This window comes from Nymphaea colorata, chromosome 4, assembly GCF_008831285.2.
Source record: "Nymphaea colorata isolate Beijing-Zhang1983 chromosome 4, ASM883128v2, whole genome shotgun sequence".
Taxonomy (NCBI): Eukaryota; Viridiplantae; Streptophyta; class Magnoliopsida; order Nymphaeales; family Nymphaeaceae; genus Nymphaea; species Nymphaea colorata.
In genome coordinates this window covers 829,406-846,072 of record NC_045141.1, presented here as the reverse complement: position 1 = coordinate 846,072, position 16,667 = coordinate 829,406, and the positions used below count along the sequence as shown (strand labels likewise).

Here is a 16,667-nt window from a genome sequence, read left to right as displayed (position 1 = left end):
GTAAAGCACTGTTTCGGTGCGGGCCGCGAGAGCGGTACCAAATCGAGGCAAACTCTGAATACTAGATATGTCCCCAAAACAAAATAACAGCGGCAGTAGCAATTGAAAATTGCAAATAGTGAAATACGTGCACACATGTATCATATTCATGCATATGTCATGGGGCAAATAGCTTTCAATTTTAATCTACCTTAGAATTTCAAGGCAACTAGCAATATCATTCCTACATTCATCAAACTTGGAAGGTACGCAAGGTTTCTGAAGAAGTGAAACTATTTACAGATATGCAGACATTATCTAGTCATACAGATTTATCTTCCAATATTAAGCATTAGCTGAGAAAGTAAAAGGCCACCCAGCTCTCAAACAGATACGCAATTAACGTAGCAACAGTAACGAGAGAGGTTGATCCTTAAGCTCTCTTAAAGAGTAACAGGACACATTGGCAGAGCTGAGCGGCATTCATTCAAAAAATATTGGACCTTTCAAACAGTTAGCCAAATGACTAAAGGGAATCATATATAAATAAGTAAATGCTTGAAGGACACCTTATATACAAATATGCAAATATTTAGGGTTGAAGTGAAGAATTATTTTGTTGGACTATGTGAGTAACTGCCCACACAAGCTCATTTGTAGATTCTGCCTGGTCACTTATAAAGAATAGTCTATATATGACATAAGAAAATAAGTATGTGAAACAAATCCACTAGCGGCACTGGTCTAAATTAACAGGAAGCAATTAACAATGGTGTCTAAAGACTTGGTGGTTAACAGCGTCTCTGTTACTCGTGCACTAAGGATACCTTGGATGACTTTGACCAAAATCGGATATATTGTTTGGCTCAGACCTACCAACATACCAGTTGCATCATCCAGAACTCATGTTGTTACCTCAATAATTTCTGTTGGTGATAGAACGTTGGAAATCTAAAATAGCACAAATTGTGCAACATGGCAAAGCTTTGGTTTTGTGTTCCACTCTCGAATGTATTCCATAAGATGAACAACCTTTTTTGTAATTTTTTTTCTTAAAAGAGCATTGGTTTGCAAACTAAAATTAAATTTCTCATTCACTAACAATTTGGATTTAAGTGTGGCAGTGGTACCACATCGATGATCTTATAAATTGTTGGATTTGGGTATAGATCAGTGGTATTACTTGATTTGGAAATTGTTGAAGATGGATATGTTTGTGAGCCTAGATCAGTGGTTTTATTTGATCTGAAAATCATCAGATTTATATCTAGTTATGGATATCTAGAAATTGTTGAAATTGGTTCAATGGTCTTCTCTAATGTGTAAATTCTTGAATTTGAATCTATTGTAGGTCTAGATCAGTGGTCTTATCTGATATCAAAATTGTCGATTTAGATCTGGTTGTGGGTTCGGATCAATGGCCTTACATAATCTAGAAATTGTTGGATTTTGATTTAGTTATTGGTATAGATCAATGGTCTTTTTTTTTTAGAAATTGTTGGATTTGATATAGGTTGTGGGTCTGCATCAGTGGTACTTATATGATTCATAGATTGTTGGATTTGTCAACAATAATCAAAGCTAAATAAGTTCATCTGCAGTACATTGTCCGAGAATAAAGCTTCATTTTCATGAACTATCAAACAAAGGCCCCATTGATAGAAAAAAATGTGCCTGGTCAATTGCATTCTCATGAAATTTAATGCCAATTTGTTTTACCATGACAACAAATTTGATTTGACCATTTTTTTTCTTAAAAATTTTGCAATGAGTATCAAACTCCAGAAAACAAGAGCTATCATCTCACATATGTAGTCCAATGTGAGTCCTCTTCATACATATAACCGTAACCTATATTTGCAGCTACATTAATCACAAGAGGGCAAGACTAATTACTCACCTTCTCCAAGATTCTCCAATGGACGCATCGTCTTGTGAATATAGGAGAAATGATAAACAAAAGGAAGCCATTTCAAGTCCAATGATGCATTTTTCTCTCTAATGGCATCTGCACTGAATTTTGTGAAAACCAGGCTCAAACTTGAAGATAAAAATACTTCAAGAGATACACTGTTGAAGATATCAGCTGCTTTAATAAGTCACACAAATCAAACCTCAAACTACAGGTGAAAGAAACATATATTGATCTCAAAAGATATACAATAACAAGCCTAAAAGCCCATACCTAAACAAGAGAACTGGTACACTATTTATAGAGGAGACTGCATAAGGAGCAGAAGGAACTAGACGTTGGACTAGTTCCAACGGCTAGAAATCTAGCCATTGGGACTAGTCCACCTCTAGTCAACAAGTTAAAAACAAGAGGGTAAGTGTGAAAATAAAAAAATACAAAAGAAGAAAAATACATTATGAAAAGAAAAATTAAAGAAATCTCCTAGTTGATATTCAAATGGAACATAGGAGAGATCAATGTTTTTCTAGAAAAACTCTTCACAAACATAATGACAGTTCATCTCTATATGCTTTGTTCTTTCATGAAATGTGTGATTGCTGGCAATATAAATTGTTTTCTTGTTGACACAACAAAGCTTGACAGGATCCGCAAGATGAATTCCCATATATTTCAATAAACTTTTGAGCCACACAATTTCCATTGTTGTAGATGTCATGGCTCGATATTCAGCTTCAGTTGATGATAGATACACCTTATTATGTTTCTTGCATCACCAGGAAATTAACGAATTACCTAAAAACACACAAAAACCAGTGGTAGAGTGTTTATTATTGGGATCTCCACACCAATCAGCATCTATATAAACAATTAATTCTAATGTAGAAGAGGAAGATAAGAAAAGTCCTTTGTTGGTTGTGTTATTCACATAACGCACAATTCGCATTGTCGCTCTCATGTGTACTGAAGTGGGTCTTTGTTGTAATTGGCTTATAACGTCAACTGCATGAGCAATATCCGGTCTGGTGATAGAGAGATAAAAAAGAGCACCAACAATTTGGCAAAAAAGAGTAAGGTTTCCTAATAGCTCTCCATCATCAATCAACGTTTTTACTTATAAAGCTTCTAGAGTGTCTACAATTTTGTTATCTGAAGCACCTACTTTGTCAACTCATTCACTAGCAAACTTCATTTGCGAAAGCAAATAGCCTCTTTTGTTATAGGCAACTTCAATTCCAAGAAAATATGTTATTCTTCTCAAATCAATCATTTAAAAGCAATTCTTAAGAAATTGTTTTATCTCTATGATTCCTTTATCATTGTTAAGTTTGTGCACCTAGGATCGGGTCTGTCCAGACCCGATCCAATTCTTGTATATCCACATGCCCAAATATACTAGGCGGTGGCATACTTGTAATTTTTTACATATTTTTGTACAAACTGTTGTAATCTAATTAGGTTATCTTAATATAACAATGATTAAGGATTGCAGGGCTGCACTTACGCCAACTGCACCTTCTCTTCCATCGGCTTCTATCTTCTCTACTCATCTCTTCCATTGGCTTCTACCTTCTCTACTCAATCACTCTTGTTTCAGGCCGAAGAGACAGATTTCTGGAAAATCTTACATGGTATGAGAGATAGGTTGTGCATCGTCCTCCGGTAAGTGGATTCAAAACTGGCGTGATTTGCCCTAAATCCTATTTCTGGCGTGATTTGCCCTAAACCCTATTTCTGGCATGATTTGCCCTAAATCCTATTTCTGGTGTGATTTGCCCTAATTTCGTTTTGTCCAAACTCCAAACCAGACCCGATCCTTTTCATTATTCCTCTTCGATTTCGGTTCTCGTTATTCAGCCATGGACCAACGAAACTCCTCTCTCTTGTCCTTCAGTTTTCTCTCCCAACTTATCTCCCAAAAACTGAATCACAGCAACTATTTGACTTGGAAACGTCAAATAGTCCCATTTATTAAGAGCCATCGACTCTATGGACATATCGATGGCACCACTCCAGCGCCTCCAAAGTACATCGACTGTGAAGTGAAGAGGACTATAGTGGCAGATCAAACTGATGGGACGCCGGCTGGGACTGAGATCAGATTTGAGTATGATACTCTTACTGAAAACAACCCTGAGTATGAAGTTTGACTGGCTGACCAGTCCCTTGTTGCCTACATTACTTCTACTCTGTCAGAGGAAGTATTGGGAGGCATTGATGATGATTTAACAGCCCTAGAGTTGTGGTCTATGCTTGCCACGACGTACTCTCAAGTATCGGAAGCACGATTTCTACAATTAAAAAGGCAGTTTCAGGACATCAAGCATGGGACGCGTATAGTTTTCGAATATTTGAATGAAATTAAAAATATAAGCGGCCAGCTTGCTGTCATTGGACATCCGATCAGCGACAAGGACAAGGTGCAGCAAGCTTTAAGTGGACTGGGAACAGATTTTGACATATTTTGTACAGCTTTGGAAGTTTTACCTGTCCTCCCATCCTTTGAAGATCTGAAGGCCAAGTTATTTCAGCACGAAGCTAGTCGTGTACAACGACAGAACTTGATTCCTTCCGGCAGCCACAATGCACTGATTATATGGACACACGCCGTGCAAGGGAATCGCACCCGTCCTTGGACTCCTCAGGCAGGAATGGAAAGAGGTATTCTCCCAACACCACCAGGCATGAATACTACATCTACCATGCCTAGAAGGGTTCCTACTTGCTTCTATTGCAACAAAAGAGGGCATGTAAAATCAGAATGTTGGCACAACCCTCAGAACAAAAATAACCAGCTCAGGCGTGAGAACAAGGCAGCAGCAGGGTCAGCTTCATCATCATCTGGCTCAAATGTTACATCAAATATTTCAGCAGACGTGCAACAGCTTTTAATGACAGCCCTATCTAAACTCCAGTTGAAACAAAATGAGCAAGGAGAATGGTATGTGGACTCTGGAGCAGCAGCCCATGTTACTGGTGACACAGGTAATCTCTCTCGTGTTTTTCCTTATTTAGATCAAGGCTTAGTTGTCACGGGAGATGGTTCCCATCACACAATGTCGCACATTGGAAATGCACAAATATCTATGGGTCATTCTTCCATACCATTAAAGAATGTCCTTGTTGTTCCAAATGTCAAAAAAAATATTATCTCAGTGTCCAAACTTATTGATGATACTCATTCCTCTGTTGAATTCACACCATCTTTTGTTTATGTCAAGGATGCTCGAACCAAAAAGACATTCGCTGAGGGCATTCGCAAAGGAGATATGTATGTCCTTGAAGAAGCTCCAAAAATGTCAAAACCTTACCTCTCAGATTCATCTTTTTCAAGTCATAGTGAAGTTAATGTCGCAGAGTATAATAAGCCGTCCATTTGGCATTGTCGATTAGCTCATTGTAGTCAGTCTTTTGTTCAGAGTCTTATTGCAGACGGACTCTTAGACAAGTCCAGTCTGAATTCAGTTAGTGAGTCCATCATGTGCTCGAGTTGTCACATCTGTAAAAGCCATTCCCTTCCTTTTCAATTAATCAATAAAAGAGCTTCAAAGGTTTTTGACACTATATATTCCGATGTTTAGGGGCTCGCTCCAATTCCTTCTTCTTTCGGGAGTCGATACTATGTCTTTTTTATTGATTCATATTCCCGATATACTTGGATCCATTTCATGAAACACAAATCAGAAGTTTTCCGCTTGTTCACTCAATTTCATGCCTTAGTTCGAAATAAATACTCCAGTGATATTGTGCATTTTCAATGTGATGGTGGTGGTGAATTTATTTCAAACGAATTTACTGAGTACTTACTAAATCATGGGATCACTAGACAAATGTCATGCCCGCATACACCTTAGCAAAGCGGAATTGCTGAAAGGAAACATAGGCATATCGTTGAAAGTGCACTTAGCATGATGCATGACACAGATTTACTTATGACGTTGTGGACCGAGGCTTTTCATACGGCTGTCCATGTTATAAACCGGCTGCCATTGGCTTTGCTTGATGGAAAATCACCATTCTTTCTATTACATCAAGAACAGCTAGATTATGAGGAATTGCGTGTTTTCAGATGTGTGTGCTACGTGCATATTGATGTTTCCTTAAGGGGGCGTTTGATGCCCCGGAAAAGAACTGTTCATCGAGAAAAAAAATTCAAAAATTTAAAATTTTTCCATCGTATCAAACATGGAAATTTTTTTTCGATCGTTGAAGTCGAATTCCAGAAATTTTTTCCAAAAAAAAAATTTCCGTCTGGAGAGACGGAAATTTTTTTTTCGGAATTTTATTTTTGCCCGTTAGGGCACGCGAGCGCGTCTTCGCGTCTTCTTCTTTTCCTTCATGTGCCGCAGCCGCTCCCTCTTCTTTCTCGTCGACGCACCCGTCGCTCCCTCTTCTTTCTCGTCGACGCACCCACAGAAGACTCCCTCGCGTGCCTCCAGAGCTCGATGCCTCCACGCCTCCTCTCAGTGCAGCCGCTAGCCTCCCGTCCCTCTCTTTCTCACAAGGTATTGTCGTCTCTCAAGCCCTCTCACTCTCCCGCTCCCCTCGTCGCCTCTCAAGCCCTCTCACTCTCCCTCTCTCAGTTTCTCTCTCTGTTTCAACACCTCGCTGCCCTTGGTCCCGATCCCATTCTTGACGCCCATACCAAGATTGAATCGGACGCCCTTGCGAGTCTCCCTCCCTCTCGGCCTCTTCCCCCCTCCATCACAGGTTTGCCCTCTTCGATCCCAAACTCCCTCCTTATTATCGCCTAGGTGCTTGGGATGTCAGATGGGATTCTAGTTTGTCATGTAAAAATTTGGAAGCTAGGGTTCTTTCTCACCAGTCTCTTTCTTTTCTTTCCTCCTTCCAACTGATTTGAGTCTCCTTGGTTCTAGTTGGTTTTGGAGACTTTTGGGCTTTTCCATCTCCGTCTCATCTGAAATTGCGCCCTTCAAGATGTTCTGGCGTATGACTGGATTGTCCACTACATCTCCTGTAAGTTTGGCATCCCCTTTTTGGATGTGTTTTGGTTGGTTGAAATTTTGTCCCTTTTTCCGCAGTTTTGTGAATATGTTTTTTTCTTTGCAAGTGTTATTTATCTCAAGATTCGGGAGCAAGATTGGGTGAATGGTAGGGCTTTAGTTGTGTGTCTGCATTTATATATATTATATAAATCATGGTTTCGAAGCCGATTTGTCTAAGATTTGGTTTCTCTGTGAGGGTCATCACTTCTCGTTGGATTGAGTGGTCAGTTCTTTACAGGAATCAGGAAATTTTGAGGCTGAGATGTTCGATATAATTAGGAATACATACTTTCTTCATTTCAAATGCAATAAGAGGATCATTCTTCTTGTGCGCAAGTTGGATGAAAGATTCATGTACAGGGAAAGAGGGGCTTAGACTTTTCTTGGAATAATCGGTTGTTTGCTGTTGACGAGTAGAATGACATTAAAGCTTTGTTGTCTGTAGATCTGTCTATTAAGAGTTTTGTTCATCATGAATGAGGAAATACTGCCCCCCTGTTGAATATCTCTCTCAACTACATGTGTGATAGCTGGGCCACATACTTGGTCTTTTGGCGTTCGCTGGATTGTCTCTGAGGCTGTCCTTTGTAAACCCAGAAAAGTGATGGTTTTTGTTTGCTGTGGTTTTAGTTTTCATATATTGGAACATCCTTGCTGCTGTCTGTAATCTGTATGTGAAAATGTTTCTGATTTTTCTCTTAATGGTGTGCAAGTGTTTAGCGGCCCTACACTGCTTTTTGTGTGGCCATTGAGTTATTAAGCTTTCAAAAGAGAGCTGCTCATACTGTATGTCTTGAATTGCTTTGACAGCCAAGTGAACTCGAAGGTTATGTTGCACTCAAAAGAACTGTGTCGTTCTTAATTCTCTAATTTTCGAGTTGTTAGGTTGTTCAATGCTGACAAGTTATTTGTCGTTCATTATCTCTTTTGTCTTATTAATGTTACTCACTAATTGAAGAACATAATGGAAGGAAACTCATTTTGTCCTCCTTCCTTTGTGAATTTTTTTCTCATTAAAAATGAATTGTCCATGATGCTTTACACTAATATTTTAGAGACTTTACAGTTTACAGGCCTTTAGTTTTTCAACTACATATTTTATTAAGTAAATTGTGACCAAATCTAAGATGTGATTGACAAAATAATTGATGAATGTGATATAAGAGGCATTGGGTCATTGTTCTTTGTCGATGTGCACGTTCTTTTGGTTCCTACTTTATCTGGAAATATGTTTCTTATATCAAACTAAGAAATATATTTCTGGAAATCTGGAAATATCTTTCTTTATCATCAAACACAGAAATATATTTCTGGAAATATATTTCTGAGTCATCACACACACACCAAAATTGGAATTGGAAAGATTTTTCTCATTCCATTTTTTCATTTCCTATATTTCCAGAAATATATTTCCATAAATATATTTCCAGGCCATCAAACAGCCCCTAAGGAACAAATTTCAAGATCATGCTGTTTTATGTAGATTTATGGGGTAGACAGAAAATTACAAGGGCTATAGATGTTACAATCCTAAAACTGGGTGTGTGCATATTTCACGGCATGTTGTTTTTGGTGAAAGCAGGTTACAGGATCCAAAGGCGGCTTCTGTGACACTCAATGACAAAAATGAGGTATATGATACTTGGTTACATGCTGAAATTTTAAGACAAGGGGCGGAAATTTTGCCTGAGCAGAGAGAGCAAGTTGTTGATGAGCCCGAAAAAGTTGTCAGTAGTTCCTTGGACAGCATCGCTTTCTTGGACAACCTGCCTTCATCCTCTCAGCCCAATGATCCACCTATAGATAACCGCTTCTCAGGCCTGGTGTATTCTCGGCAATCAGTCCCTACCGCAGCCCCACGTAAGTCACAACGCGTACGACATCCTGTTGATAGATGGGTGAGCTATAACAATTTTTCCTTGGATTTCAATTTTTTATGACAGAAGTCAGCAAAAAGGTGAACCAAAATGTTATCAACATGCGAGTAAGGAAAAATGTTGAGTTGAAGCTGTGAATGAGGAAATGACAGCCTTGAATGAGTGTCAGACTTGGCAGATTGTTCCTCGACCAGACGGTAAGAATGTTTTGGGCTTCAAATGAGTTTACAAACTGAAATATAAGCCTGATGGTAGCATTGATCGATATAAAGCTCGCCTTGTGGCGTGAGGCTTCACTCAGCAATACGGGAAAGATTATGATGAAACATTCAGTCCGGTCATCAAGATGGGAACGATCCGCGTAATTATTTCTCTTGCAGTCTCATATGGATGGACTCTCTATTAGTTGGATGTCAAAAATGCCTTCCTTCATGGGATTGTAAAGGAAGAAGTATACATTGAGCAACCTCCTGGCTATGCTACACATGATCCTCACAAATGGGTATGTAAGTTACACAAGTCTCTATATGGGTTGAAGCAGGCTTCTAGGTCATGGTTTGATTGGTTTTCTCATCATATACAACAAGTTGGTTTTCTTCGAAGCTCTCTCGATCACTTTTTATTTATCTACCATACCGGGGAAGCTACCACTTGGTTACTTATCTATGCTGATGATATTGTTATTACTGGAAATTCTTCTTCACATATATCTTATGTTAATGTTAAAGATATGTTGAAGCAAGAATTCAAGATGAAAGATCTCGACGAATTACAATACTTCTTGAGTGTTGAACTTGATAGGACAGATGATAGATTGACTCTTACACAGCACAAGTATACTCTTGATATTTTGGACAGGGCAGACATGATTAATTGTAAACCCATAACTACTCTTAGTGTTCTCAACACTAAATTGACTGCCTCTGATGGAACTGCTGCATATCACAATCCTACATTCTATCGCAGCATTGTTGGTATGTTACAATACCTCACTTTTACATGCCCAGACATAGTATATGTTGTAAATCAGATCTCTCAATTTATGCACGCACCCACGGAAGGACATATAGATGCCACTAAGAGAATCTTACGGTATCTCAAAGCTACCCTTGGAGATGGACTAGTCTACTCAAGAAGCCCCAATGTTACGCTTGGACATTGCATTTATACCTATACCGATGCAGATTGGGCAGGAGATCCAAATGATCGACAATCAGTTTCAGGTTTCTGTCTTTTTCTTGATTCTAACCTCATTTGTTGGAGCAGTAAGAAGCAGCGCATGGTTGCTCGATCTAGCATTGAGGCAGAATATAGAGCAATGGCTACTGGGATAGCTGAAGCGTCATGGTTACGCCATTTGTTTGGAGAACTCAGCCTTCCTATTGTTCAGTCATCCTTACTATTTGACAACCAAAGTGCGATAAAAATTGCCTTCAACCCCATTCTACATAATCGCACCAAACACATAGAGATTGATCAACATTTCATCCGTCAGAAGGTTGAAGAAACCGAGATCTTGCCTACTTATGTACCCACCAACGAACAAGTAGCTGACCTCTTCACCAAAGGACTCACAGGACAACACTTTTGGGAATTGAAGAACAAGTTATGCATGATCAAATCTCATGCACAACTTGAAGGGGGCTATCAAGTTTGTGCACCTAAGATCGGGTCTATCCAGACCCGATCCAATTCTTTTATTTCCACATGCCTAAATATACTAGGCAGTGGCATACTTATAATTTTTTACATATTTTTGTACAAACTGTTGTAATCTGATTAGGTTATCTTAATATAACAATGATTATGGATTGCAGGGCTGCACTTACGCCAACTGCACCTTCTCTTCCATCGGCTTCTATCTTCTCTACTCATCTCTTCCATTGGCTTCTACCTTCTCTACTCAATCACTCTTGTTTCAGGCCGGAGAGACAGATTTCTGGAAAATCTTACAATCATCACTCCCAATGATTATCATATCATCAACATACAACAACAAAACAATTATGCCTACAGAAGTATTATTCACAAACATTTAGTAAATAGCAAGAATGAAAACCTTGATCAAACATAACATTACTAAATTTCTCAAATCAAGCCTTTTGGAGCTTGTTCTAAACCACAAAAAGGAGTCAATGGCTTCACTTCATGAAAAATAGAATAACACAAAATTCAACAAGGAACATAAAGATTTATGAGTCAAGAGTACATCTTCATGATGTCAGAATAGTTATACACACAGAAATCATGTATAGGCAATGCATACATGTGCACAGGCATGTACAAAACAAAGTTTAGGAAAGTTCATGATCAATTGTAAACTATTTATTGATACAAACAGACAAAGCATAATCTAAAGCCACTTTGTACAGAAAAAGTTGGAGCGCAGCATATTGCGGAAAAAGTGTTGTATTTCATGAAAAGGATGTATGGTACGTAAATCCACCTTTTGCAGTGCATCAGCTTCCATGTCAGCAGCTGTCCAATCATGCCACAAGTTAATAACAGAATCGGTGGAACCAGTAGCGAATATTTCCACCCGCTGTCCAACAGCCAGTCCAAAAACCTGTTGAATGAAGCTGGATTAGCAGTGACACAAAAGACCTTGATATAAATCTTGTCAATCTACTCCAAATGCATGTCTTCCAAAATAATAGTATCTCTAAAGGCACCACAAATAGTTAGACTCAATATATAGAATCTACTACGGATGACATTTTTTGGATGCAAGTAATTTTCACTAGTGCAGGTACAGATAACAGATGGACTATCATGTGATTCAGCTTCCCAAACCAGAATTCCTAGCAACAATATTTGAATTTCACAGCTTAATGTGAAAATACAATAGTAAGATTTGCTTGCATTTGCTTGTTCTAAGAGGACCTTAACCCCGAGAACATCTTAGGCCACAGTTTTTGTTTTCCTTTTATGTCAGACAGTGAGGAAGCACGTTTGCAATTACTCAGCCTGTGATTGTTGGTTACAGTCACAGGTATAACCATATAAATGTACCTCATCTTTCAAAGAAGGTACTCAAGAGGCACATGCTAACTCTTTCCATTCATGCTGCTGGTGCATTTCTTCATATGAGGATAGCAACACGTGTAAGTTTAAAAATCACAAAGCAAACATCCACTCATTAAGTCAATTTTTGCCTTGATTGATTTCATTCTGAATTCTTTTCCTGCTTGGGATACAGCTGAAAAAAAGTAACATCACTAGAGTGTGTGCCTGAAATTCATACTTTCCAACATTCCTTCACTCAGTCAGAGCCAGATTATGTTGCATTGGCCACTTCCTGCTGCCATTAGTAACAGCACACAAATGTGCATTGCACCTCGGTTCTCTAGTCTGTTTTATTTTATTATATCAAGAATTAGAAGGCACCACTTCCAAGACTTAGATAAGACAGTTGAAGTATCTCAAGCGATCATCTATGTATCAACATTTCCATATGAAGCAAATCCTCAGATAATTTTTTTGAAAATTAAATCATAACCAGAAGAACTAGAAAGTGTGTGCAGCTAAAAAAACCTGAGCATCATGATGTTCATATGTAGCAATGCACTCGTTTGATTTGATAGTCCATAATTTTACTAAGCCATCATCACCTGCATATGCAATGGATATAAAGTGCTGAAAGTTTAAAAAGACGCATTTTTAAATTACCTATATAAGATATTAAGAAATACAGAAGGGGGAGGGTGATGACGAATGCATCTATCGATACTAACACATAACAGCCGTATCTACACTCTACAGCTATGATGTGCCTTCACCAAAGAATACAAATTATACTCACCACAAGAAACAAATTGAGTGCCACAAGTGAGAAATGAAGCTCAGAAAACACTAGAAGTGTGGACTTCAAATGTTTTTAAGCAGGTTCCATCTGCTATAGCCCATATCTAATTGTATAGTCACCAGATGCAGTCATAAGTCTCATAACACACTGATCCATAGGTCAAAATTCAACAGACCAAATCCCCCTCTTGTGTCCTTTCAGTACATCAACAGACACAAGATCAGGAAGCCTCCATATGGAAACAGTCTGACCCTGATCAAAGAATGCAAGTCAGAGAATGTGATAAGAACCTAAATTTCATAAAAGGACTAATTTAACTAGAAAACCTGGGAACCGCTGCAAACATAAGCATCATTTGGTGAGACTGCCAGAGCATTAATATCTTTATCATGTGCAGCAACAGCTTTCGCTTTGAAGTTAACAACATGGCCACCATCATCAGAAATTCCATCCTGGCTCCAAACCTTAATCGTATGACCCATGGAAATGAAACAATTCCATCCTGGCTCCAAACCTTAATCGTATGATCCCTGGAAATGAAACAAGCATCACCTTCAAATTCAGGTGCTTGAGTATCCCCAAAAAGGAGAAAAGAGAAGAATCCCAGAAAGAAAGCACAGGTGTCTTGCTAGAGAATAATTACAAAAAAAAAAAAAAGGCTACAGTTTTTCATTACCAATCGCATGCCTATATCTCAATTTAATTATTACACTAGCCACTACCAACTAGCTTAGAATTGTCCACATTATTACTTAGTTGGAGAAGCATTCCTTTAGCGATAAAATTCTCTGCTGGTGTGATACATCCTGATTTTCCCTTTTTAACTCTTTTAGTAACAAACTGAGTCTACTGGTGGGAAATTAATTAGAAGAACCACAAGTGGATCTCGGAGCAAATCCAGTGCAAGCAAGTTAGAATTCCTGGGTCTAGCCAGCCAGAGTGCATGGGTGAATGCATCAGCTTCTAGACAAAGAAGATTCTACAGGACTTCCCCACTTTGAAGAGGAGCTCTTCATCATGAGTTCACCTCCTCACTCAGGTCACTGCATCTTTATGACCAGAAGCCACCAGATTCCAGCCCTGAATAAACCAAGAAAGAGACATCTTATGGTACTCAATCCCTCATTCCCTCACAGATGGACATTGATGAAACAAAGCTATTAGTCTCAAATAGAGCAAATTTATCAGCATTTTAGTTGAAAAGAACAAACATTTTGATGCTAGAAGCACACGCACCTATGCTGTTTCACAACATTAATGTGTTGAATCATCCTCTAGTGTTTCAACGCATGCACCACAACACCCAATAGCTCATTTCTCATGTCAGCACAGCATTTTCGTTGAAAAGGACAAACATTTTGATGCGAGCACATCCACCAATGCAGTTTCACAACACTAATGTGCTGAATCATTCTCTAGTGATTCACCGCATGTACGACAGCACCCAATAGGTCATTTCTGCTCTAAGGTTTCCAAGAACGCCGCTTCTCTAATGGTTTATAAATATGACATCTTCATTTTATATTTTGTCTGTAACCGCATCCAAATGTCCCTTAGCCACACCTATGCAGCATCTGGTTTCCGTATCCCATCTTCTTACCAACAAAGGTTACAACAGTCAGGAAAGCTACAGCTAAAATTGAAATTTGTACTGCTGTCGCAATCAAACTTCAAGTTTCACAATCTCATTTTCAGTTTAAAGGAAGTACAGAGCAACATAGCAGGTTAAGGTTACTTGTTAGTTGTTACAAGATAAGCTGGTGCAAAAAAAGGTTGATTTGTAGAACATGAAGTGCAACTCCAAGAATAGTTCTAACAGCCTAGAATATTAGAGGCTTACACTGTTGTCCTTGCTCGCAGATGCTATAAATCTCCTCCCAGAAGCTAAAACACATGAGTCAAGGCATAGTATGATGTCAGTGTGACCTTCCAGTACATGACAAGTTCTTGAAGCAAGGTCGAAAACTCGCATCTGAAAATGTATTCAAACTTCAAAGTCAGAGTACATATCAAAGTCAGAGCACATACCCAAGAAATAAACTTTCTTCGTAGACAAAGTTATCATGATAATAAGTAAATGCTAGCATTGAGAACAATTCCAACTCTGAAATCTGAAATAGGAAATAACAAAAATTGGAACAATGCCAGTTTATGTGGACACCTCTCCAAAATGGACCTTAGATGCAGGAAACCAATACAAACAAGCATCAATTTAAAAGAAAAAAGGCATCTATACCAGCCCAATATTTGTGGCTACAGCAAGATACCGCTCCTCATCACCCAAGAACTTCAAATCTGAACATTCTTCTTTAGACTCTACTAGCCTTCTTGATGCAGCGCAGGACCAGACCCGTCACTCTCCTGGGTCCAGTTCCTCGCCTCAGGTTCCACCTTCGGGCAACAGTGCAGTCCTTGAGCCTTCAGCCATGGGATCCCCTGTGGACCCAGAGCTTACACGAGAGGAGGTTCCTCTGCATAGATACTCAAGGCGGACCAAGGGTTGAAATGTAAATTTGGTCTACATATGTTATTTTGTTATCCATTTTGTTAGTATATTCATTTTGTATCTAAGTGGGTCTGTTTGGATTCGGGCACTTGTTCAGGACCCGGCCCATTGCTTTTCACGTCCGTATAAAGGGACGACAAAGCTATTTTGTACACAGTTGATATGGAATGAAGAAAAGGGTTATTTTGTATTACGCTGTCTTCCTTGTTGTCTTTTAGTGTATCTTAGTTTCGAAGCGTCTTTCATGTGCGAGTTACTTTTTTTTTCGTTCGTCTGCAAGTTACTTTAGTTCATCTGCAAACCAAAGTTGGTTTGCATCAAATTGGAATCAAAGCAAGGCTTCGTCCCTGCCCTGTCGTGCCGTGCCATGGCTACAAGAGAAATGGCTGCAAAAGAACCAAAGGAAAAAGAAAGGTTAAATGATGTTGCTGCTACAGGAACAAAAGTTACAGAGCCTGCATCAAATGTAAATGAGAAAAATCAAGCAGAAATCGTGCAAACTGAACAAGATAAGCAAGAAGTTGTACAGCAGACTCTGGCGAAGCATGACTCTGAAATCACCCGTATGAGGCAGGACCTTGTTGTCGTAACCAGAAATGTTGATGAAATAACCAGAAATGTTGATGAAATCAAAGGAATGCTGTGCTCGTTTCTGCAGTACTCACAAATTAACGCACAAGGCTTCCAAGCGCTACCTGCTGCAAATGAAGCCAGACACGTCCTGAGGGAAGCGGTTCCTGCCGGAGCCTTGTTGCCGGCGGATGTAGCAGACTCGACGTCAAAAATCTTCACTGGAGCTCTATTGTCGGCAGATACTCCAAATCCGACGTCAAAACCCTCTGCCGGAGCTCCGCTATTTTCGACCGGAGGAAGGGGAGACTCAGCCGCGTCTTCCTCCCATCGTCAGGCGGGAACGACGGGCATGGATTCGACCATGCCCACCAGCGAACAGTCTATGCTACCCAGCCCGACTAATGGAGCATCGGCGGCGCCGGTTCTTCCGTCGCCGGCCAGTGGTAGTGCGAGGAAGGTCGCCGGCGCTTCTGCAAACTGGGGGCGAAGACAGGATGTGCCCTTGTCCGACCAGTCGCCGTCCATTTTCCCGCCGCCCACTATTCCACCGCCTGCCGTTCCACCGCCCACTGATGCTCGTGAACCGAAGGGGGACAGCCCGCCACCACTGTCCACCCACCATATCCACGGGTGGGGGGCGGTGGGCGCCCCTCCCTCCGCAGGCTGTTTTCCCTTTCTGCATCAGGCAGAAGGGGGAACCCCGACCCTCTCGCGAGAGAGATCGAGAGGCCCGACGGTTCGGGCTGGTCTCTTTTGAGACCGGTTAGAACCGATTTGGGCCGAGGATCCGATTCTAACCCAAATCGCCCGATCCATGGTTATTTGGGTTCGGATTCGGATCCAAACTACTTAAACTTTCCTTTTCAACCCGGTTTGTACCCGAGGTTGATTCCTAGTTTGACCCAAACCTATAATTCTAGCCTGGAACCTACTCCAAGACCTTAATCGGACCCAGAACCCACCTATTCTGTTTTCTGGACCAGGTCAAGACCAGACCCATTCTCTTATG

General features: G+C 39.9%; 1 pseudogene; it reads right to left on the bottom strand.

Moving 5' to 3' along the window:
• Nucleotides 1–788: 788 nt before the first annotated feature.
• Nucleotides 789–15,007, bottom strand: LOC116252555 (protein TORMOZ EMBRYO DEFECTIVE-like; annotated as a pseudogene).
• Between the last annotated feature and the right edge of the window lie 1,660 nt (nt 15,008–16,667).